A 27,359-nucleotide genomic window follows, 5' to 3' on the forward strand; every position below is an offset into this window, starting at 1 on the left:
AGAGCTGCAATTCTCTGTGATAGGTAGGACGACCAACAGAGTGCATTTGTGCTGATCGAAATTAGTGTTGTCATCAGGTATGGTGAGGTACATAAAAGGCGTAAACAGCGTCAGATGTTAAGAGATCACTTCGAAGGACAAGGAGATGCCGCGTACTCCTGTGAGACAGCGTTATCAGCACCTGACAGAGTTTGAAAGGGGCCTCTTTGTGGGTGTTCATTTGTCCAGCTGGTCGAATTGTGCATTATACAGATATGTGTAGCATTCGAATGTAACAGTCGACCGATGGTGGACAGCAAGGAAACACAAGTTCAGCCAAATTCGTCGTCGAAGTTCCTGTCGCTCCGTCTGACCACCATAAGGGGGGATGGTCGTACTGTTTACCAAACACATCATAACCACGTCACAACTGCATCTGCCATCCGAGAACAAGTAATGGACTCCCTGTAACATTCTGTGTAATTCCACTTCACTGGTCGGAGAGCAGCAGGCGGACTATGTAATTAAAATCCCATACGTAGGCTGCCGTTAACACCACAGTGCAGAAGGCTGTGAATGTAGTGGTGCCATCACACTGCTGATTGATGGCATCGCGCTGTGTTCAGCGATGGATTCTGCACTTCCATGGATGACCATCGCCGACGAGAAGGGCGCCTACCTGAGGAGAGGCATCATGCTTCCAATATTTTGGTGAGGCACTGCAGTATTAGTCCTGGTGTCATACTGGCCGTCGGGTATGACTTCACGTCACGGCTGGTGGTGACTGAGGGCACTCTGGTGACACAACAGTACGTTACTGACATCCTACGCCCTCATGTGTTACCTCTCATATAACACTATCGTGGCGCCATTTTTAGCACTCCATGACTCAATCTTGAAAACGGAATCCTTATGTGATCGCTTTGTTACCCGTCATTCTGTCTGTCTATCTGCCTCTTACGAGCCCTTTTCATCAGGAACGGGTAGATATATCAAGTTTAAATCCACTGGAGAGACAAAATAAACTGGTACACCTGCCTAATAACGCGTTAAGGCCCCCGCGAGCACGCAGAAGTATCACAACACGACATGGCACGGACTCGACTAATCTCTGAAATAGTGCTGGAGGGAACTAACACTATGGATCCTGCAGGGCTCTCCATAAATACGTGGGCTGGAAATCTCTTCTGAACAGCACGTTGCAAGGCATCCCACATATGCTCAATAATGTTCATGTTTGGGGAGTTTGGTGGCCAGTGGAAGTGTTTAAATTCAGAAGAGTGTACATCGAGTCACTCTGTAGCAATTCTGGACGTGCAGGTGACGCATTGTCCTGCTGGAATTGTCCAATTCCGTCGGAATGTACAACGGACATGAATGGATGCAGGTGATTAGACAGGACGCTTACCCAAGAGTCACACGTCAGAGTCGTATCTAGACGCATCAGGGATACTATATCACTCCAACTGCATACGCCCCACACTATTACAGAGCTTCCACCAGCTTGAACAGTCCCTTGCTGAAATGCAGTGTCCATGGATTCATGCGGTTGTCTCCATACTTGTACACGTCCATCCGCTCGATACAATTTGAAACAAGACTTTGTCAGACCAGGAAACATGTTTCCAGTCACCAACAGTCCAATGTCGGTGTTGAAGGGCCCAGACAAGGCGTAAAACTTTGTTTCGTGCAAGTGTTGTACTTCTGTCACGCTTATTGATTCTCTTTAGTCGTCGTTGATCCCGTTCTTGCAGGATCTTTTTCCAGCCGCAGCGATGTCGGAGATTTGGTGTTTTACCGGATTCCTGATATTCACAGTACATTCATGGACTGGTCGTACGGGGAAATATCCACTTCATCGCTACCTCTGAGATACTATGTCACATCGCTCGTGCACCGACTATACCACCACGTTCAGACTCACTTCAATCTTGATAACCTGCCACTGTAATAGCAGTAACCAATCTAACAACTGCAACAGACACTTGTTGTCTTATGTAGGTGCTGCCGATCACAGCACCGTGTTGCGGTTGTTTACATACCTCTGTATTTGAATACGCATGCCTATACCAGTTTCTTTGGCGCTTCAGTGTATACATCACATATTAAGGTCTATGGTCCCATGCAGGTGTAAAAATTTGAAGCTTCTAAATCACTAGAATCAAAAGATACGCCCATTTATGTCACATATTTTGATCATATTAGAGTTTTCAGCTCAGTTCCCGAGTTTGCAGAAAAATAATATTGAATTAAAGATTGGTTCGACTTCTTTCAAGAACACAAACTACACACATCAAAAAAAGTTTTGCATCACTCCGATTCTCAGAACTCCTGACGATAGGCTTTGACTCTGTACATTGTATCACAGACACAGACCTTTTGACTGTTCAGAGATGTCACTAAACCCGCCCAAAGATGTAAACAACCATGCATGAGCAGCGCCTATTAGACGGAGGGGGTCCGACAGCCGACAAGTTCCAGTCATTCCACGAGGAAGGAGGTACATGGCTCGTATTGTCTGTAGTTCAACTATGCCTGCACGATCTATACCGCATTGTTACTTTGTGTCAGGAGGGGCTCTCAACAAAGGAAGTGTCCAGGTGTCTCAGAGTGAACGAAAGCGATGTTGTTCGGACATGGAAGAGATACAGAGAGACAGGAACTGTCGATGACATGCCTCGCTCAGGCCGCCCAAGGGCTACTACTGCAGTGGAAGACCGCTTCCTACGGATTATGGCTCGGAGGAACCCTGACAGCAACCGCACCATGTTGAATAATGCTTTTCGTGCAGTCACAAGACATCGTGTTACGACTCAAACAGTGCGCAATTGGCTGCATTATGCGCAACTTCACTCCCGACGTCCATGGCGAGGTCCATCTTTGCAACCGCGACACCATGCAGCCGAACAAAATGCCGAATGGACTGCTCAGGATTTGCATCACGTTCTCTTCACCGATGGGTGTCGCATATACCTTCAACCAGACACTCGTCAGAGACGTGTTTGCAGGCAACCAGGTCAGGCTGAACGTCTTAGACACACTATCCAGCGGGTGCAGCAAGGTGGAGGTTCCCTGATGTTTTGGGGTGTCATTATGTAGGGCCGGCGAACGCTGCTGGTGGTCATGGAAGGCGTCGTGACGGCTGTACGATACGTGAATGCCATCCTCCGACCGATAGTGCAACCATGTCGCGGCAGGATATTGGGGAGGCATTCGTCTTCATGGACGACAATTCGCGCCCCCATCGTGCACATCATGTGAATGACTTCCTTCAGGATAACAACATCTCTCGACTAGAGTGGCAAGCATGTTCTCCAGACTTGAACCCTATAGAACATGCCTGGAATAGATTGAAAAGGGCTGTTTGTGGACGACGTGACCCACCAGCCACTCTGAGGGATCTACGCCGAATCATCATTGAGCAGAGGGGCCATCAGGACAAACAGTGCCTTGATGTACTTGTGGATAGTATGCCACGACGAATATAGGCATGCATCAAAGCAAGAGGATGTGCTACTGGGTATTAGAGGTACCGGTGTGTACAGCAAACTGGACCTCCACCTCTGAAGGTCTCGCTGTATGGTGGTGAGGAGGAGGAGAGATTAGTGTTTTAACGTCCCGTCGACAACGAGGTCATTAGAGACGGAGCGCAAGCTCGGGTGAGGAAAGGACGGGGAAGGAAATCGGCCGTGCCCTTTCACAGGAACCATCCCGGCATTTGCCTGAAGCGATTTAGGGAAATCACGGAAAACCTAAATCAGGATGGCCGGAGACGGGATTGAACCGTCGTCCTCCAGAATGCGAGTCCAGTGTGCTAACCACTGCGCCACCTCGCTCGGTCTGTATGGTGGTAGAAGATGCAGCGTGCGGTTTTCATGAGCAATAAAAAGGGCGGAAATGATGTTTATGTTGATCTCTATTCCAATTTTCTGTACAGGTTCCGGAACTCTCGGAACCGAGATGATGCAAAACTTTTTTTTATGTCTGTATTATTTTATTACCCAAACAAGTTTCACCAAAGTTGTGGCATTCTCAGTGTTTTTTTAGTTATTTTCCTGAAATACTCACATACAGGTTATTGTAAGGTTAAAAAATATGATACACCGCATTTTGTTGTCATTTAAATTGTATGTGCACGTTACCTTTTATTTAACATTATATATGTCCTGTGACTACCAACCAAAATCTAAATTAGTACACCATGTCATCTGCAAACGTGAGGGAGGCTAGAAAATCGAGTGCACTGATTTGTTTTTGTTTATTATCCAATCTTTAAAATGTAGGTTCTGTTAAAATTGGTGGCATATGCCAGTTTTTGGCGTTACCATCGTGTATTTTGCTGGTCATTAACTGGGCAAGTTTGTTTTTATATACCAAATTTGGTTTTTTGTGTAGTTGAGCTGAACCTGTGGACATCAATAAAAGCTTTGCGGAGCTTAGGTATGGGGAACTATTTCGTGTAGTTTGTTATTCATGGATTATGTTTGGTATTTTGACAGAGTTCACTCACGTTTTCTTCTGCTCGTTTGTCAATACTGCGTCCTGTTATGTTGCTGTGGCTCGGTCATATGCTTCACTGAAGAAGGCTTCTGTGCCAACCTCTTCATCTCAAATTAGCACTTCCAACCAACGTGCTCAATTATTTGCTGGATGTATTCCAATCTCTGTTTTCCTCCACAGTTTACACTTTCTAAAGCTCCGTTTAGTATCATGGAAGTCATTCCCTGATGTCTTAACAGATATCCTGTCATCCTGTCCCTTGTACGTGTCAGTGTTTCCCTCGCCTTTCCTCGCCGATTCTCCAGAGAACGTCCTAATTTCTTACCTTATCAGTTCAACCCGTAAGTAGGCTGTTTAGGTTTTTATACTGGTAACGCCACGTAGCGCACTGTATGAAAATCACTGGCTGTGCTGTGTGCAGTCTGTGGCTAGTTTGCATTGTTGTCTGCCATTGTAGTGTTGGGCAGCTGGATGTTAACAACGCGTAGCGTTGCGCAGTTGGAGGTGAGCCGCCAGCAGTGGTGGATGTGGGGAGAGAAATGGCGGAGTTTTGAAATTTGTAAGACTGGATGTCATGAACTGCTATGTATATTATGACTATTAAGGTAAATACATTGTTTGTTCTCTATTAAAATCTTTAATTTGCTAACTATGCCTATCAGTAGTTAGTGCCTTCCGTAGTTTGAATCTTTTATTTAGCTGGCAGTAGTGGTGCTTGCTGTATTACAGTAGTTCGAGTAACCAAGATTTTTGGTGAGGTAAGTGATTTGTGAAACGTATAGGTTAATGTTAGTCAGGGCCATTCTTTTGTAGGGATTTTTGAAAGTCAGATTGCGTTGCGCTAAAAAATATTGTGTGTCAGTTTAAGGATAGTCGTATAATTGTTCTAAAGGGACGTTTCATATGTCGACCCCTAGCCGAGGATACCTCACTGGAATCTTCTGATTTTGTTCTTGTAGTTTGTGTAATTAGTGTAGCTATTGTTTACTGCTAGCGCGTAATCATAGAGAGAATTTCCTTTGTAGTTGTAGTTTTCATTGTTGTACAGTAAAACAGGTGTGGCACGCATGTAAATTTGCACCAAGTATTTCGCAACTTGCAATTAACTAGATATTATTTTCAGCGCTATGTTAATGTGTTCTCTTATTTTCTGTGTTATCGTGTGAAATATTGTGACAATAATGGCGTGTGAAAAACGTGAACACTAGGCTCCAAAGTAAACAGAGAAATAATAGTGACGACGAGCGTAGCTTACCAGCACCGCTGTGTAATGAATTAACAGACATTCAAAGTAGTAATTTGGTAACTGTGCATAGGGAAATGGAGCAGGCGTCAAATAATGGTGTAGACAGTGAAACAGGTAGTGAACAGGGAAGCATTATCGATCGATCGGTCGGCAACAGCTCGCCTCAGGAATCGGGAATGACAGAACACAATATTGCAAATACTGTAGACTCAGGTTTTGGGTTCTCACCGTTTTCTCAAATGAGTCAAGACACATTTTCCGCTTGTCAAAATGTGAATGTTGCCGGTGCAAATTCACTGCCGAAAAGCACTCAGGCACATGTTTCAGACACCAGTGCATTGTTATTACAATTAATGCAACAAATGGGACAAAAGCTTCAAAAGTTAGACACAATGGAACAAAATCAGAGACAAACACAGAAAAGCTTCAAAAGTTAGACACAATGGAACAACACCAGAGACAAACACAGCAACAGTTAGACGCAATGGAACATAATCTTCACACCATGTTTGAACAAACACGTGAAGCTTTAATTACTGAGTTACATAAAATCGAATCGAAATGTCAAAAAGTCTGTAACGATGTAAAAACACAAATTTGTGAGCATTTTCAACCTATTTTTTCGCGGCATGAAAATGCATTACAGAAGCACGAAGCAGCCATAAAAGAACTGCAAATCTTCATGAAAATCATGAGACCTTGCAAGCTAAAATTGACTCAGTTGCATCTACCGATTCGGTTACGCAATTTGCAAAAACTCAGGAAAACTTAAAGGACACAGTAGAAAGACACATGGAGGAAATTAGTTCATTATCAGAGAAAGTAGTTGAACTTTCGGATCAGCTAAATAATTTATCTACGAAGGTAGATGATAATCTGAATGACACAAAACCGGTAGTCTTTAATGACACAGAAGAGTGCGAACAAATTAGGAAATTCAAACAAAATCAGAATCAAATTAATACGCAACACCAAAGAGAAATCCGGGAAGTACAAGATCAGCTGACACAAGTAATACAAAAATTACATATTTCAGAGGACACTCGCGCTCCAACACGGGAAGAGGGACTTAGAAATATGGAACAACCACAAAATAATAACACAGGACACTTCGGAAATTATGAAAGAAATTAGCAAGGCACACCGAATTTTGAGATGGAACCGCCGAAACGACGTAACAATGACCGACATGTGACTCGCCGACATGATGATTTCGACTATAAGCTGTTCATTACTACACGTAAATTCAAAACATTTAAGAATTCTGGCAACGACATTCATCCACAAGCATGGCTCCATCAATTCTCTCATTGTTTTCCCCCCAACTGGTCATTAGAGGACAGATTAGAATTTATGTGTGGCTACTTAGAGAATGAACCAGTTGTAAGAATGCGATCGGTCATTCACGATTGTCACAGTGAAGGAGAATTTTACCATGCCTTCCTCTCAGCATATTGGTCTCAAGCTACACAAGACCGAGTAAAACATAGCATCATAATGATGAAACATTGCGAACAATCTGAATTTTCCAGTCTTGTGAAATATTTTGAAGACATGTTGCAGAAGAATCAGTACCTGTCAAACCCATACAGCCCCTCAGAACTCATCCGCATTTGCTTAATCAAATTACCTGAACATTTACGACATATTATTTTGGCAGGACGTTGCAAAGACGACATTGAAGCTATTCAGGGACTCTTACAAGAATTAGAAATTGACACTGATAAACGCGGAACGCGAAAACAGGAACACAACAATTACAGGTCACATCCGTCGCAATTCCGGAATGAAAGAAATAATAACTGGACACGACAAGGCTATTCTCACGACACAAATCGTGACCAAAACAGACACCACCCGTATGACAACTGTTGGCAGAGTAATAATAGTTACAGAGAAAGATCGCATTTCCGTAGTAATGAATATGACACATATTACCATAGAAACAGACAATATGGGAACAAAAACAATTATTATCAAGGGAGACAGAATAACTTCAGACGCAACAGTTCAGCATGCAGTTACGATTCCGGGAGAAATTCTCCACCACATGGACCGACAAAGAAGAAACTATGTAAACTACCGACAAAACGACAGACCTGAATTCCATCAGAACTGGCGGGATTCAAACAGAGCAGGGCACTCTCGACAAGGTGAATTTGTAGAAGTTAGGTCTCCTAATCCCAATAACGACGCACGCCAGCAAAGAGACAGACTATGACTCGCACCGCAGGCAGCCACGTGCGCCGGCGAGCTAACCTTGAGAAAAATTTTAGCATTCTTTACCGATGTACCATATAGCACATGATAATTCCACTGAAGCTGAAACTCTGCGTACTAGGAAGAGTAAAGGTTTACACCACATTTCACATTTAAGACCGTTTATTGAAAGATAATCTGCTTTTTAACTTTGTCTTTGCCATAAAACTTTTCACTTTACATAACTAGTATGCTTTGTCAGACTTAGAATCTGTTAACATGCAACAATGTTTGAAGTTAAATATCCAGTCAAGAACCAAGAGAACTTATTTAAACAGAAATTACGAATGCATTGTTATTGTGAACAGACGACACAGTGTTATTGTGTGTGTACATTCTTGCTTGTTAGTTGCACGATTACATAACGACTATAAGGCTCACATACTTAGAACATATACCAGCACTGCTAATGAGATTTTCATGTAACATTTTGGTTTACTTGAAAAGACAGTCTTTATTTGAAGTACTTTCTGTGGGATTAAAGATGACTTAGCATTTCGTTTCTTTGACAGCTACACAATTATATCACGACGCTACTAATGTGTGACACAATTTACATTGTTGCTTTTGTGCTGTATCTCCTTTATATCTGCACAGTTTTTCTGAATTCTTCTGGAAAGTAAAACATGTTTCATAGTAACTTCTGTGGTATAGCTACAATGAGACAGCCTTTTTCATAGCACTTTCTTGATCACGGTATGGTACGTAATAACCACGATATCTATACGCATAGCATTTCACTTTTGTTTATGGTGAGGTAAGTACATTGACTTCTGCAGAACTTAGCTTTCGGAGGATGATAACTATCACACTTCCACAGAATTATCTTATAGCAAGACGCACATTTAGTGCTAAAGGACACGTATTTGAGTGATTAATTTTGTACTTAAAACATTTATTTTCAAAGATTTTTGAATTACAATGATACAAAGGTTTTCCCTGATACATTTCATTACATTGCTGTAATCTGTAACACCTGAGGGTATAATTACATTAATCCTCAAGGGGGTACACGCTTACTTTGTGTATCATGTGTTTGGCAAGCATAAGGAGCCCTAGCTAATGTGGTATTTGCTTACACAACTTTACACATCGGTACCATATTTCTCTAACACAAATTACACATCTATCTGATCATTTAACTGAGAGATAAACATTTTTTTACTACGTCAGTGACAGATGTTTACGCAATTACACAGTTGGATAACTTCACACTTATGAAATTGTATTTCGTCTGTACTTTGTGAACTGTTCATATTTTTTCGGAACCATTGTGATACTATGAGAGCTTTGAATGATGTATTTGGTATGGGATCATGATTTTTAAAGTACATTTGAAGTAGATGACACTTTTGACATGAGCAGAGAATTTTTTTTAGGTTTTGAAATTATTGGAGGAAACTCTGACGATTTTGAGATTTGGCTGAGGTTTTATGATGTTATGATGACGATGTGTATTACGCTGTTGCAGTATGTTTATGATCAATAAGCTGATGCTATATGAGGAATTTGATTATGCTACGTATTTATTATGATGAAATATTGAAGAAGTGTCGACGAATATGTATATGTGTAATAAGGTAAGGAATAATGAGTAGTGGTTAGGGACTCTGACTTGTGAAAAAGGATGTTGGAAACCAAGAATCGTACTTTAAAAGTTATGAAATGTGTGTAAATGCATGAATGTACCACAATGCCGCCGAAAATTTTTTGGACACTGTTATATGTACAGGATTTTGTTTCTACAGATTTGTAGCACAAATTCTAGACCTGTGAAATTTTTTATATGAGACTGTCACTGTAGTGCAAACTGGTGTCATAAATATTTCGGTAAGAAAGCCAAGTGACCTTGACGTAATGTGTCTGGAGTGGCCAGCTGTGTCAGACACCTGGAGAAAAAGCCATTAGTGTGTGCCTTTTCAGAGGCACAGGTAGAAAAAAAAAAAGAAGGCATTATCCTCGCTATTGACATTTCTTTGTCGAAATCATCGCAAATACGACACGCTCAAACTTGAAAACATGATTACACTGTGGGGCTCTTAATTTATGATATTTACTAAAATGCCTAATAAAATGATGAGAAACATTTTTACATCTATTGTCTTTCTAGTTAAGAGATTGCTCAATTTGTTTAATATCTAGTTTCTAGCTGCCCTGCATCATTGGTTAAAATAAAATTTTATAGATGTACTGATATAAATATTTTATGCCTACAGACCCAGTGAAGAATAACTTTATGATGTACTTAAAAAAACGAAGGAGCACAAAAAGACATTTCCCTTCACAGGAATTGCATACAGAATTTTCTTTTCAAGTACTTGGTAATTTCTTTTGTAGAATAAATTGTGATGCATCACTCTAGTGTTAAGATGTGACATAGGTATTAAACATGGCCATTTTTACTGTAATATTTTTTCTGCTTGAGCTTTCTCATGTTTAGATATAAGTTATTGCATTTACTGCTGCTGTTTGCCAGGCATAATGTTACTGAATTTGACTTTGTATTGCGCTGTTAAGCCAGTTTTACTATGGATTAATTTTTCTTGTTTGCTGCACAGTGCCTTATATTACTTGTAATATTGCAATTGCTTTGCCAATTTGAATTTTTTGTCATTGATGTTTGTGTTAATTGTTTTGTGCTGCTGCATTGCCTCATCCCTTAGTTTAGCATCTGAGCTCACTAGATTTAAGTTAGCTTAAGAGGGGGTAGCCTATAAGAGAATGAGTTGCGATGAATTTGAAGAAATGCACTGAGATGTTATACGAGAAAAGTACAGAAAGCAGGTATAGATAGGACTTTTTGGAAATAATGAAGAACGAAGGGAGATCTCCGAGAAGTAAAGAAAGTTTTGTTTGCAAAATACTGCAGTAAAACAAACCCTGTCCTTTCCTGGTGTTATCCCACTATGTGTTTGTGTACCCTTGTGTATTTATGTTCTTCCTGTCTTTATATGTTTATCTGATAAGACTTATGTTGTAGAATTTTTCTAATACTCAGCTACATGAACTATGATGAGGAATAGTGTTATCCTCAAATATAATTTGCATTAATAATATGTTATTTACTTTGTAAAGATGTTAGACATTATTAATTCTGTTCTGTTTTAATGCTCATGTGTGAAGCTGATGTTTCAAAAGTTATTCTGATCTTTTATGTATGTACTCATGTCATAATTCCTGTAACACTGATGTATATGTTATTTCGATTCTTTTGTAAAGCTTGTACTACAAATGTTATCTGTATTGTTATGTTCTTTAATGTTGTATTTTGTACCTTTGTAATTGTATTCTTATGTTATAAAATTGTAATTGACACCAGTTCATCATATTATTAACTTGTAAGTTCCATTTCACTGCACACATTTCTGTTGGTCATAGTATATGGACAATATGTGAGAAGTAGGGACTCGTAGTGTTTGTATGTGTGTTAATAATTCAACAAGGGACTGGATAACAGCATTGCTGGTTCTAAGGACAATTAAACAAAAAAAAAATTTGTGAGTGCACAAGTGGTGGTTTATGGACTTACTATATTGTCCGCAAGACTCTTCGATGGTGATTGTGCACCGGCACAGTCGCAACAGATGGTTGCTGGCTGTCTCTACAAGGACTACAGTGGGTCTGCATCTTTGATGATCCACCAATACCGTAATCTCTACCAGGACTACAGTGGGTCTGCTCTGTGATGACCTACCTACCAATATTCTTCAAAATGTCGAATGACTCTGCTGTGGGTTTGCTCTGTTGTGGCCCATTACCTGTCTGCATGTCAAGAGTCAGCATTATCATTCCGTTGGAAGGACAACACTACTTCTTCAAGACTGCATGGAAATCCACTACTTCCGTGTGCATTTTCTTTTACTGCTCAGACTTTGAGAAAAACACTGCAATCTTACTGTGATGAACGATCAGGACTGTCTTTATGGACTGTGAGAAAATTTTAGCTTTTGACCAACATTGTATCAATAAGTGTGTGCATTTGATTTCTTTGTTATTGTAATTGTGAACAAAATTTTAACGAATATGTATTGGCCAGTGCCCAAAAAAATTTGTAAAATTTTTTGTGGGGAGCATGGGGGCTATGTAAGTAGGCTGTTTAGGTTTTTATACTGGTAACGCCACGTAGCGCTCTGTATGAAAATCACTGGCTGTGCTGTGTGCAGTCTGTGGCTAGTTTGCATTGTTGTCTGCCATTGTAGTGTTGGGCAGCTGGATGTTAACAGCGCGTAGCGTTGCGCAGTTGGAGGTGAGCCGCCAGCAGTGGTGGATGTGGGGAGAGAAATGGCGGAGTTTTGAAATTTGTAAGACTAGATGTCATGAACTGCTATGTATATTATGACTATTAAGGTAAATACATTGTTTGTTCTCTATTAAAATCTTTAATTTGCTAACTATGCCTATCAGTAGTTAGTGCCTTCCGTAGTTTGAACCTTTATTTTGCTGGCAGTAGTGGCGCTTGCTGTATTGCAGTAGTTCGAGTAACGAAGATTTTTGGTGAGGTAAGTGATTTGTGAAACGTATAGGTTAATGTTAGTCAGGGCCATTCTTTTGTAGGGATTTTTGAAAGTCAGATTGCGTTTCGCTAAAAAATATTGTGTGTCAGTTTAAGGACAGTCATGTATAATTGTTCTAAAGGGACGTTTCGAACCTAATTACAATATTTTTCTGTAGCACTGTTTCGCAAATACTTCGATTCTCTTCCGTTCTGGTTCTCCCATAGTCCATGTCACACTACCACACAAGGCCGTGCTCCAAACTTATAAGGGGTATTCAAATGAAACCAGGTCACTAGTGTAAAGTAACAGTAACGATTAAGTTAACTCAAAAATGTAATTATACACATTGCACATACTCAAAAATTGTCGCCAAAACTGTTTGCACATTTATCCCATTGTGACACAAGCCAGTCGGTTCCATCCTTGAAGAAGCTAGTAGGCTGCTGTCGGATCCAGGGCTGGACCCAGCCACCCACTTCGTCGTCCATTGCGAATCGATGTCCGCGAATAGCTTGTTTTAGAGGTACAAACACATGAAAGTCACACGGTGAAAGGCTGTCCAAGACTAAAGCATTCACTTCCGTAACCATTTGCGGTGTGATGACACGATGAGCGTGTCCAGGACGAGGGACGAGCATCGTCTTCCAGTGACTCGCAGACTCGCACCCCTCACGGAATCGTTTGCGCCATTCCACAACACTTGAACGACTCAGACTGTACTCACCGTACACAGCCTTCATGTGCCGATACATTTCATAGTCTGCAACTCTCTCCGCCGCCAAAAATCGAATCATTCCTCGTTGTTCCTGCATACTCGCCTGAACGTTCAGTAGTGGAACATAACTAGTGTGACCACCTTGCCTTCGGCGTGAAACCACACTGGGGCTATGCAACATCAAACAGTGCGCACGCCCAATCTCTCTACCAGTAGATGGCGCCACCATACCCGCAGTTACGTGGTGCCACCTTACGGGCAAGGCAAAGGTAGACGCACTGACCAGTTTTCATTTGAATGAATCTCATACATTCTCAGAAATTTCTTCCTCAAATTACTGCCTATGTTCAATACTAGAAGACTTCTCTTGGCCAGGAATGCCTTTTTTGGCAGTGCTAGTCTCCCTGCTCCGCCCGTCAGGAGTTACTTTGCTGCCTAGGTAGCGCAATCCCTTAACTTCATCTACTTCGTGATCACTAATTCTGATGTTAAGTTTCTCGCTGTTCTCATTTCTGCTACTTCTCATTACTTTCGACTTTCTTCGACTGACTCTCAATCAATATTGCATACTCATTACACTTTTCATTCTATTCAGCAAATCCTGTAGTTCTTCTTCGTTTGCACTGAGGACAGCAATGTCATGCAATCTTATCATTGACAGCCGACTGAAGTTGCCGTGCGGTTAAAGGCGCTGCAGTCTGGAACCGCGTGGCCGCTACGGTCGCAGGTTCGAATCCTGCCTCGGGCATGGATGTATGTGATGTCCTTAGGTTAGTTAGGTTTAACTAGTTCTAAGTTCTAGGGGACTAATGACCTAAGCAGTTGAGTCCCATAGTGCTCAGAGCCATTTGAACCATTTTTTTTTCTTATCATTGACACCCTTACACCTTGAATTTTAATTCCACTTGAACCTTTCTTTTATTCCTGTCGTTGCTTCTTCGATGTAGATTGAACAGTAGGGGCGAAAGTCTACATCCCTATCTTATTGGTAACTTTAAAACTAGATATAAAGAACATATAAGAAGTTGGAAATATGAAAACAGTTACTCTACCTTCGCCAAACATCTGATAAAACATGGACATGAACCATCCAACATGGAATGTGACATGACAGTAATCAGAGTGAATAATCACAACAAAAAACTCGTGACATTGCAAGAAAACTTTCACATACAAAGATCCATTGCAATGGAAAAGAAGGTATTCAATGACCAAATACACACAAACAATAACTCACTGATCATGCTAGCCAGCAAAACAATAGCAAACCGAAATGAATAATTAATGTATCTCCTTTCCCTCTTCTCTCTCTCTCTCTCTCTCTCTCTCTCTCTCGCCCCCCCCCCCTCCACACAGACCACATGTAGTCATACTAAAAGAAATAAATAAAATAATAATAATCATACATTTGCACATATCAAATTACACACACATACACACATACAAACTCATTTTTATTAAAAAAAACAATAATACATTTGTACACAGCAAATTACACGCACACAAACACACACACAGACACACACACACACACACACACACACACACAAACAAACTCCTATTTATTTAAAAAAAATACATTCATACATAGCAAATTACACACACACACACACACACACACACACACAAACTCATATTTATTTTTAAAAAACAATAATACATTTTCACACAGCAAATTACACACACACATAAACTCATATTTATTTCGAAGAAAAATAAAAGAAAAAAAAACAGCAAAATACACACAACAAACGAAAAACATCAAACACAACAGAAATGAAAGACAGACAAACACACAACAGTTGGCAACACTACACACCGAAAACACACATACGTTGATCACCAAATAGAACTGAAAGCGAAATATGCGATGTGACAAATGTGTATAAATAACGCCGGAAATCGGCCAGCTGGAGTATGAAGACCAACAAATACATCTCCAGGAAAACATACATGTGTCAACAGCGCTGGAAATCGCAAGTAACACCGAACGATACATTAACAATACGGAACTTGTGCTACAAAAGTTGCTTTTAACCTAAAAAGCAAGAGGAAAAACACGGCAAAATGTAATATATCAGCATATTATATCTATTACGTCCGCACCGATAGCTAAGTGGTCAGCGTGACGGATTGCCGTCCTAAGGGCCCTCGTTCGATTCCCGGCTTGGTCAGGGATTTTCTCCGCTCAGGGACTGGGTGTCGTGTTGTCTTCGTCACCCCCCTCTTATTTTATCCAATTGTATCCCTGGTTTTGTCAATAAAAAACAAAATAAGTCATATGATATGATCGTTTCTCTGTATTTTGATTTTATAATTAAGTATTATCTTCCTTTATTAATTTTTGTCTCTATGCTAAATGACCTTTCTTGATTTTGTCTTATGACTACATAGTAGTTCTGCTGCAATATTTCTTAACCAACATGTTACAATGTAGGTTCATACTTGGTCTCTTTAGTAATGTGTGATAAATCTATTTTAATTTCATTTTGTAATTGTGTAGACATTCAGATGACCTATAGTTGTAACCAATGTGTAACAGTTTAGACGCATACCATGTTTCTTCATAAAAAGTTTTTGGTTAGATTGCGTAATACAAATAAAATTTTAGATGGTTTGCATCTACATATTCTGCATACCTTTTGTATTTTCCTTTTCTCCTAAAAATTGTATTTCTTTCATATTTAATTTATTTTAATGTGTATTTTCGTCGGATATGGCGTGATTGATTTTAATTTAATGGATTGCTCTCTTGCTTATATTTCACATGCTTACATTTCTTGAATGGATTGTAAATTATTGTATATTCTCACATTCATCAATCTTGTTTATCTGTTACTTTATATTTTATTTTATTGGTGTTTTTACGTAATCCCAACCAAGCGTAGAACTGTTAATACTTCGATTTTGTAATCTGATTACGTGGTAATCACTAATGGCAACTTGTTTGGTTTCCGTCAAGACTGCATCTTTGACTTTGGAGTACTTTGACCTGTATTTCTGTACATCACTTGTTCTTGTGTTAATGTGCCATCATATTTTAATCTTGTCACAATTTATCTTGGCAGTTATGGTTTCTTGCGGTAACTTATGTTAAAGCATGTATGAAATGTGATACATCTGTGGCAATTTTCGTATTTTGATCATTTGGCGGTTTTCCTGTTTTTCTTCTTTCGTTTGGCATCATCACACGGTCCACTTTTGTACGTTGTACACTGCCGTTGATTACAGTTCAGAACCGAAACCGGTAGCAAAATAAAATAACATTACAGGCAGCACAGTGTTATGCATTTTTTAAAAAATTGTACATGCTTTTGACCATCGCTCAAGCAAGATGCTATTTTCTTTGTAAATTTGACTCAGAGTTGTAATCACTGAAATTAGATCGCATACCCTCTCAATCCACAAAGTTTCATTTCGTTTCCGCCTACCCTTCTGCTAGCTTCGCTCTTTATGTCAGGCACTGAAGTTCCAAATCAACGTCAATGACCAGAATAACGACATAACCCTTGTCCTTGAATATCAGCCCACAAAAGCTTCAGTGGTTAGAAATATGCAGATTCAGCGTTTTCTGCAATTAAAAGATTATAGTAACAGGTTTAAGAAACAATAACAATAATTCTTTTGATGATTTTCTATAGAACATAAATTACGATGATAGGGCGCCAAGACGATTACGCTGAAGGTGACACTTCTGGGAAGTCCCTTGAGGTCAGTTCCTAGTACATGCTGCGTGGTAGGAAGGAAGGATGGAGTGATGAGGGGAGTAAAAACAGTACATATAAAGGAGCACTATGTCTGGACGTGGTGGTTATGGTGATGATGTCCTGGGATGCGGGATGTATAACTGGATGTCAGCGCAGGACGTAGCAAGGCTGGTTTAATAGCAATCGAGTGGGGCAGCCTCACTTATCACCGATTCCTCAACGCATAGGTTCTCGCACATTCACTGGCTGTCCGGCTTCAAAGAGACATCGCAGTTTTCGTTAGTCCAAAATTGTTAAGGCTTTCGTGGCAACTTGTTGACAAACTGCCTCTTGGCTCCTGTCTCAGGTTCTTCGGCCGACGTTCATCTAATGATTTTAGTGACGTTTCGCCAGCACGAGTGGCTGGCATTGTCAAAGCTTCACCCTCCCGAGGCATGATTAATACGCTCGTAACGCGAGCAGGACGAATATGTGACCCGCAACACCTCAGACGCGAAATGCAACACCTGGAAAGTGTTCTGAGGAGCAATGGGTACTCCAAAAATTATATTAGAAGTGTAACAGAGCCAAACACTCGGCGAAGTAAGAAAACAGACAAAGAATTGTCGGGTACGGCCTTTCTGCCATACATTTCCAGAGTGACGGACAGAATCGGCCGTACATTGTGCAAACATGGCGTAAAGACGAATTTCAAACCGACAAGGAAGATCAAAGAGTGTCTCAGATCGGCAAAGGAGAAAAGGGACCCGGCCGTGGCAGAGCACGCACTGAATGACACCGACCACGTAATAAAATTCGCCGACACGGAAGTCCTGGCTGTAGAGAAGCACTATCAGACACGCTTGTTCAGAGGAGCTGTAGAAATACAAAAACACGCGAACAGCTTCAACAAGAAAGAGGAAAGCCTTAAGGTAAACGGATCCTGGCTTCCCGTACTGAAGCGAACGACCGACGCAGGTAGCAAGAGGAGAACCGCGCCGGAAATGACCGCGGAGAAGCCCTTGGACGTTGGCGCGCCAGGTACATAGTCTGCGGCTGCGAGCTCGGCTCCAGTTCACCACCGGCAATAGAGGGTGAAGCTCTGACAATGCCAGCCACTCGTACTGGCGAAACGTCAGTAAAATCATTAGATGAACGTCGGCCGAAGAACCCGGGACAGAAGCCAATATTTCGCTAGTCCGCTTGCTCTCTGAGTTTTGTTCGGATTTTCTCTCATTAATATTGCACTAGCTATGAGACCGTCATTTTGGTTACTGCTGTCGCTATTATTCTGGGTTTATTGCGGTTATTACTGTGGCTATTTTTCGGGTTTATTGCGGTTATTACTGTGGCTATTTGTCTGTTACAGTTCTCCAGCCTGTCGAAATGAACTACCGGTAATAGAAGAAACCGTGTTTTCAGCGATGAGTGGAAGATTAAGTACTTCTTTGCAAGTAAGTCCAATGAAAACCCCCAATGTTTAATATGTAAAAATTGCTTAAGTCAAAACGAATGTAATAATCTTGCTCCACATTTATCTTCGCTTGAAGGCGTAACCTGTGGACGTTACTCTCATTACAAACGAAGCGCTTTGGTTGTTGTGTTACAGAAAGAGATATAAGAGTTGTCTGAATGATCAAGTCTTAAAGAAAAGAGTTTAACTGCGTCGTATGTGGTATGTTTATCATTAGCAAAAGCTCAAAAATGCTCCAGCAACGGCAAAAACATTTAGTTACGTTGATGTTGCTCAGCACTTTAACACAGTTGTTTTGTAAACAGCCGAGTTCTTGATACGGTACACAGCACAAAAAAGAAACTAAATAATTTAGCTCCATACTGTTGGTATTATTGTTTCTGTGTTAGGGAGAGCACTGAATTAACAGATCCTAGTCAAATAACAATTTTTATTCCGTACGTGAAGAGTATCTCACTTTAGTTCCGTTACTCAGTGAAACTGGTTCAGATAATTTTAACACCGGTAAAAAGTGTTCCGACAAAACCAGTGATTTTAGAAAGTGCTCTGCAATTTGCACCAATGGTGCATCAGCTATGGTCGGAAATCTCCAATGAGTTTCAGAGTCGTATTCAAGATTATAAATATCTAGAGCTGAATATCATTTTCTTTAACGATTCAATGAAATTAATCTTGAAATCTTGCAGTAGAAGTTTGTAGTGTCTTCGTTGGTCATTAAGAAGAAACAGAATAAATTGTGTAACTTTTCATTGCATTATACATCAAGGTACACTATGTGGGAAAAGTGTCAGAATGCTGTCCGTAATGGAAGATGTGACAAAATTATGAATATATACGAGAAGGAATCGATCATTGTGCCATCCAAAATTTAAACAGCTTTGGAAGAAATCGACGCAGAATACCGAGACATACTCCTTCTTTCCGAAATTCGTTGGTTGAGTGCAAGAAAAATTTTAGCTTTTTTTTTTGCACTCAGAAAAGAAATTTTCATGTTTTTGAATTAAGCTGTATAATCGGATACTACAGAATTTGAAAACAAGTTGAATGAGTCATTTTTTTATCAGAAGTAGAGTTTATAATAGATTTTACTAATCATTTAAGGCCGGCCGCGGTGGTCTAGCGGTTCTGGCGCTGCAGTCCGGAACCGCGGGACTGCTACGGTCGCAGGTTCGAATCCTGCCTCGGGCATGGGTGTGTGTTATGTCCTTAGGTTAGTTAGGTTTAAGTAGTTCTAAGTTCTAGGGGACCTATGACCTAAGATGTTGAGTCCCATAGTGCTCAGAGCCATTTTTTGAACTAATCATTTAAATAATATGAATTTTTACGGATATCAACGGATTCCAGTGTAAATTTACTTTATTTATATTGCAACCAAACAAAGAAAATTTGAGTATTTCCCTAGATGCAGTGAAATGAAACAGGAATAGTTGGAAGTAAAATTTGAAAGATTTACTCCCGTTATAAATGACGTCTCCAGTGAGTTTCAAGGTCGATTTCAAGATTTTAAATCTCTAGAGCCGTATTTCATTTTCTTTAACAATCCAATGAAAATTAGTCTTGAAATCTTCAAGAAGTAATCTGCAGTTTACAAAATGATCCTTTCATGCCATCCTGAACAGAAAGAGACGCAGCAATATTTGAAGTCATTTCACAAGATCGATACTCAGAACACGCCGACTTCGTTCTTAAAATAATACCTTTTTTCTGATCAACATACTTTTGTGAAAGTATATCTTCTTCAACTAAGTACATTAAATCAGCTCAGCGTAATGCAGTGACCAATGAATTGTTGGAACATCAGCTTCGTTTCGCTACAACGAAAATTGACGTCGATATTGCAGAACTGTTCAAGATCAAGTTAAATAAATCTAACTTAAATATTTAAATATCTCATTAATGTAAGCACGAAATGTGAGACAAATAAATAAAAAGCAGAGTTTTAGTAGTTTATGTCTTATGAGATTTACGTTTAGGGACGACCAACACCGGCTTACAGTCGTTCCTGCGTGGCTGTGCAAGGGCCGTGTCGGCACAGCACGAGTCGAGTTTGACGGGAGCCACGCTCTGCCAGCCCTGGCGGAGGCAATTAGATTATGATCATCGAGTTTGCCGGGATGTATAAGATTTGCGAAGATGTTCGAGTAATATGAGGCGAGTTGAAATTTTATGAACGGGTGGAAGGTACGTGTACGAAACGAAAGGCGCATATGGAAGGCGAAGCGAAGTGCAAAGCGTTCTAGGGCTTGTAAAGAGTGGTAAAATTTTGGGGGTCGGTGTTCAAAGCTACATTGGCCAAGGTGAGGATGGAACAGATGTGTGTAGGATTGCCGAAGGATGTACTCTATATCTATGGCATGTTAGTAATTTTAGTATATTATGAGCTTTTCTTGGATGGTTAATACATGGAGGAACCCATCACGCCGCATTTTATTTCATGGAGTGGATAAACAGCCATCCCCATGAGACGTGTTTACCGCAAGGCCAGCTAAAAGCGAAACTATAATGGCCAATGAAACAGGATTTTTTAAAGAATCTGTTGCGAGAATGGGATACAACACTTACCTATTTTTTAACGTAATCCCTCTCGTGTCCTATGAACTTATGCAAGCGTTGGACAAGCTTCTCTGTTCCGCGTGCAAAAAGTTGTCGGAGGCGTTTGCTAACCGGTTATGCACTGGTGCCTAGACTTCCCCAGTATTAGTGAACCACGAGCCAGTAAGAGCTTCTTTCACTGGGCTAAAAATGCAGCGGACTTTCACCTCCCGTTACAATACAGTGAAGAAATGCCTACCCTTCAGCCTCATACCGTCGCAAAAGCTCCTTGTACATATCTATGCGTCTTCCTTTTGTTTCTAACGTCAAATGTTTTGGACACACGCACACTTCCTCGAACATCAGTAGTCATGAACAATATGGTGGGCTGATCCAACACTAATGTTCATAGTTGCTGCAATATCACTCATCGTAAAACGTCTGTTTTCCGGTATCAACTCATCAACTCTCGCAATGTTGTTCTCTGTAACTGCACAGACTGCGTGGCGAATGTTCAACACTCATTACACTCCGTTTGAACATATCTGCTCACGCGTACACTTGTGTTCGATTCAAACAACTTTCACTATATCCGATGGCAGATTTCGATTGGTTTCAACCCTTCGTCTAACAGAAATCTAATAACATTCCGTTGTTCCACTTTGGAGCAAACCTGCAAGGGAAGCCCCATCCTGTTTCACTGATCCCTCTTCCCGAGACAGGCGTGCCAGGTCTATCTGATAATACTCTAAAGAAAAATAAAATCGCAACAAAAAATAATTAATACATAGTAATGAAATTTCGGGGATACATTTGTTTAGGTAACATATTTAAGTGATTAACATTCCAAAATCACAGGTTAATGCAAGCGCGAAATAAGTAACTGCAAATGTGAAATGTTGGTAGCCTACATTAATAACCGGTATAACCGCCAGAATGTTGCATGCTAGCATGCGAACGTGAACGCACCGTGTTGTCCAGGTGCCGACTGTCAGTTTGTGGGATGGAGTTCCATGCCTGTTGCACTTGATCGGTCAATACAGAGACCGTTAATACTGGTTGTGGGTGACGCTGGAGTTGTCGTCGGATAATGTCCCATATGTGTTCGATTGTAGGCACATCTGGTGGTCGAGCAGGCCAAGGCAACACGTCGACACACTGTAGAGCATGTTGGGTTAGAACATGCGCCATGTGGGCGGGCGTTATCCTGATGCAAAATACTCCCTGGAATGCTGTTCATGAATGGCAGCACAACAGGTCGAATCACCAGACTGACGTACAAATTTGATATCAGGGTGCGTGAGATAACCATGAGAGTTCTCCTTTCAAACCAGACCATAACTCCAGGTGGACAGAATGGTTGCAGGCCCTCAACTGGCCTCCATCTAACAAACATGGCCATTACTGGCACCTATGCAGCACCCGCTTTCATCGGAAAATACAACAGAGTTCCACCCAGCGTTCCTTTACACCATTGAAGTCGCAAATGGCGGTGGTTTGGGGTCGGTGGAATGCACGCTACAGAGGGTCTGGCTCGAAGCTGTCCTTGAAGTAACCAATCTGTAACAGTTCTTTGTGTCACTGTGGTGCCAACTGGTGCTCAGACGGCTGCCGCAGATGCAGTACGTTGCGACAGAGACATATGCCGAAGACGATGATCCTCCCTCTCGGCAGTGCCAGATGGACGTCCAGAGCCCGACATTCTTGCAGTCGTACATTCTTGTGACCACTGCTGCCAGAAAACATGTACAATTATTGAGAATTTTTCCGGGTTGTATGGCCGTGGTCCATGGACCACTTCAATCCCTGACGTTTCGTCCAAGGCTACGTTGGACAACTTCGGAGGTGCTCCTGGTTCAAAATGGTTCAAATGGCTCTGAGCACTATGGGACTCAACATCTTAGGTCATAAGTCCCCTAGAACTTAGAACTACTTAAACCTAACTAACCTAAGGACATCACACACACCCATGCCCGAGGCAGGAGTCGAACCTGCGACCGTAGCAGTCCCGCGGTTCCGGACTGCAGCGCCAGAACCGCACGGCCACCGCGGCCGGCGCTCCTGGTTGTGCTGAGTCTTGCCGACTGACGAGACAGACGTCGAAAAGCGGCCTAAATACTTTGGGAAGTGGGCGTGGTCTGGATTTCACATGATAGCAGAGATAAACCTTGTCAAAGATAAAATTAACTATCGATTATACTACGTCAAAGATAAAAACTTCTCATCGATTCTGTAGTGCCACAGTCGATAATATCACTGAGTTTCATGGCTTCTTCTTTTCTGTTAAAATTATTCCCATGTTTATATATTTCGATGGCTCTCCGTTTGGCCGTGGATAATAGTTCGTCTTAGCACATAAAACTTCAGCTTCCGAAAATTTCACTACGTGATCACTTGATTGAAGAGCATGTTTCGCCACAGCTGATTTGTCTGTTTTCGCTAGTCAGCAAAGACTTTTATGTTCCTTCAACTGTGTATTCACACTTCTCTTTGTAGTTCCAATGTAGACCTTGCCACATGTACATGAAATCTGATATACATCACTTGCAGACAGAGGGGGACGTTTATCCTTAACGGAACGAAGTGCTTGGCCTATTTTCTTAGTTGGTCTGAAAATCGGTCGAACGTCATGTTTCCTTAGAATCTTGCCGATTTGATCCGTTACTTTTTCGATGAAGGGTAGAGAAACCATGTTCTTCCATCGCTGTGTCCTATCTTTGTCCTTAGGCCTTTTGTTATTCGGTCGCAAAACTCTATTTTCGGAAGCCGAAGGTTTATGTACTATGACGAACTATTATCCACAGCTATATAGAGAAGCCATAGAAATATATAAACATGGGGATAATTTTAAGAGAAAAGAAGAAGCCATGAAACTCAGTGATATTATGGACTGTGGCGGTACAGAATCGATGAGAAGTTTTTATCTTTGACGTACTATAATCGATAGTTAAAAATTTTTATCTTTGACAAGGTTTATCTCTGCTATCACGTGAAATCCAGACCACGCCCACATTCCACAGTATTTAGGCAGCTCTTCGACGTCGGCCTCGTCAGTCGGCAAGACTCAGCACAACCAGGAGTACCTCTGATGTCCGACGTAGCCTTGGACGAAACGTCAGGATTGAAGAGTTCCATGGACCACGGTCATACAACCCGAAAAAATTCTCATCAGCTGAAACATCCGGTCGTGAAAGCCTTCACTGTATAATCATGTACAATGCTTACATTCCTGACAAGTCTTTCTGCAATATCACCGAAGGAACATCCAGACTCTCGTAACCCTATTACACGACCTCGTTCAAACTTAGTGAGGTGTTGATAACTGCGTGTTCGTCGCCTTAAAGGCATTCTTGCAACTCACCACGTCCAATCTCATAGGTAACTAATCACGACCGTTACAGCGTGTATTTAAAGCAAACCTGATTTGCATCCTCATAGTGGCGCTACTAGCGCCGCTGTTATGGGACTGCCGCGAAATTCGTACAGACATCATCTTTCAGACGTAGAAACACAACTGCCTACTTTAGTTTCCGTCGCACTACACCTTCTTGGTGTTCCGACTTTTTTTCGTCAATGTAGTTCTAGAAAACCACAAAGAAGCACAAACTTTGTCGAAGTTATATATTTTCTACAACACTTTTCCAGTTATTTATTGCATGGGTTAGTATCTCCCTACAAATATGCCCACCACACTCCGATACTAACTCCACAACGGTGGAGTGGCGGAATGTTAGAACTCGCACGTCACTTCCTCCGTGACACTGAGAGCAGTGATAAGAGGGTTGGATTTCGAGTCCACATGATCGAAGTTCAAAATTTCTATCCAGCGATAATATTTAATGTATTGAAAGGCGCTGTCAGGGCGGTAACGAGTCAATATCTTAAAATATTTTTGGAAGATAGATTACCATCAAAAGATTGATACATGGTCCCAGAGCTTTTTGGAATATATTTGGAAGTTCTGTAGTTAACAACTGGAACAGACATGAATCTCCCCCAATTTCATTTGGAACAAGAATCTTTCCTACATTCAAACAAAAAGTTCACACAGCTCTTCCTCTGAAGAAGTAATAGGTAACCTTGTCCCAGCAATAAATTAACATGTGTGCAATTCGCCGATTGCGATCAACGTTTACTGGAAGTTTCCCTCGGTGATATGGCAGACGTAGGAACTGTAATTCTCCTCACAAACATTCATCATTGGGGATCACCTGTCTTCCTTCCAAGATCAATATGATGATTCTGAAATGAACCCAATTCTACAAAGGCCAGTTCCGCCCTCTTGGTAAGGGAGTTAAACGTATTATAAAAATGTAGATCCGATGTCTCGGATGAAGTATGTCACCTGGAGTGAATTTCCAGAGTTCTTAGTGTCGATCAGTAGAAACTGAATGGGGGGGGGGGGGGAATTAACTATGCTGACGTATTCCGCAGATGCCTAGACAAGGTCACTAGTACCTGTCATACGACACCAAAACGAAGGAGGGTTTGAGATAAGCGCCTCGTTGACATTAAGATCGTCAGAGGCAAAAGACCAGGTCACTACAGGTGAAGCAGAGTCTAATCTGGACAATGCTGGGGTAAGAAATCGACTGTGCGGAAGTATCCACCCCGTCATCACCTGAAGCTATTTTGAGCGAAACAGCGGATTAAGTAATTCAGAACAGACTGAACGCCACTGAACCAGAATAATAAGTGCAACGTCACTGTGTGATATATGTCTTCACGTTTACTTCCCAAACCACCACACAGTGCATGACGGAGTGTAGTGCTGACTTATTCCAGTCATGTACTGAGAGATGAAGAAATTGACTCTTCGTATATACTATTTCATCACAAGTATCCAAGCATTAATGTGGGGTGAGGCCACCATTAACGTTTATGATAGCTTGAACTCCTCTGGGGACACTTTCAGTGAGGTGTCTGAATGTCTAAGGAGAAATGGCAGTCCACCCTTCCTAAAGAGGCGAAATCAGAGAAGGTAGGATGCTGGGCGCTGCGGTCTGTAGCGAAGTCGACATTCTAACTCACCCAAAGGCGTTCCATTGCGCTGAGGTCGGGACTCTGGACAGGCCAATCCAATTCAGGAAAGTTATTGTCCACAAACCGTTGCCTCACAGGTGCTGCTTTATGACAGGGTGCAGTGTCATGCTGATACAACCAACCATCGTCTCCGAACTGTTCCTCTACTGTGCGCAGTACACAATGCTGCAAAATGTATTCATATCCTTCCGCACTCAGTGTTTTCTTCAGCACAATTGGGAACACACTATAAACACGAAAAACACCGTAACACCACCTCCTCAGTAGTTCACTGCTGGCACTACACATGTCAGGCAACGTTCTCCAGGCATTCGCCAAACTCAAACCCTTCCATCGGATTGCCGCAGGGTATAGTTGTGAGTACAGATCAATCGTTTCGACTCAACCACTATCCAGTGGAATCACTCTCTGCCCCATTTCAAGCGCAGTTTAGCAGTGACTTACATAAATGTGTGGCTCATGAGAAGCTGCTCGACCATTTTACCCCATTATTTTTAAATAACTACGCACAGCCACTGCGCTAGCTGGACTGTTAATAGCACTTTGGGAGTTACGAGTGATTCTTTCCTTTGATTTCATGCAATTTCTACAACGATCCTCCGAGATACTCGATGGTCCCTCTCTGTCACTACATGAGGTCTTGTCTGGTCTTGGTTTAGCTGTGTTTGTTCCTTCGCGTTTCCAATTCACCATCACATCACCAAACGTCGACGTGGGCAGCTTTCGAAGGGTTGAAATGTCCCTAATGGATTTGTCATTCAGGTGACTAACCATGACTGTCACTGAGCTCTGCTGACCCACCCATTGTGCTGTGACTGCCTCTCTACTTCGAACACAATACTCCCGGCCTCCTTTTATATCGGTGGTACCACCTCTCTTGACATCTAGTAATCAAGTTCGCATAACATAGCGGTGTCCGGATCGTTTTCATCAGGTAGCGTACCTCGCCGCGCGCCCTACTCACGGTTATCGTATTCTCATGATCTCTACTTGCGGTATACCATGGTGGAAGCACTGTCGCAGTCTTCCTTGAGTACCAGTTGCCTTTTTTTTCTGAAATCCTACTGACAGTGTGTCCTATACAGTGCTACATCGATAAGACATTATAAAGTTCGAGAAATTCATCCACCATTTCTTGTTTCAATTTTAATAATATGGCGTCTTTTTGCTATTCAATTACCAACAAAAAAGAAACTTCCTGGCAGATTAAAACTGTTTGCTGGACCGAGACTGGAACTCGAGACCTTTGCCTTTCGCGGGCAAGTGCTCTACCATACGAGCTACCCAAGCACGACTCGCGCCCCTTCCTCACAGCTTTACGTCTGCCAGTACCTCGTCTCCTACCTTCCAAACTTCACAGAAGCTCTCCTGCTGTGGCTAAGCCATGTCTCCGCAATGTCCCTTCTTTCAGGAGTGCTAGTTCTGCAAG

The sequence above is a fragment of the Schistocerca piceifrons genome, chromosome 2 (assembly GCF_021461385.2).
Source record: "Schistocerca piceifrons isolate TAMUIC-IGC-003096 chromosome 2, iqSchPice1.1, whole genome shotgun sequence".
NCBI lineage: Eukaryota > Metazoa > Arthropoda > Insecta > Orthoptera > Acrididae > Schistocerca > Schistocerca piceifrons.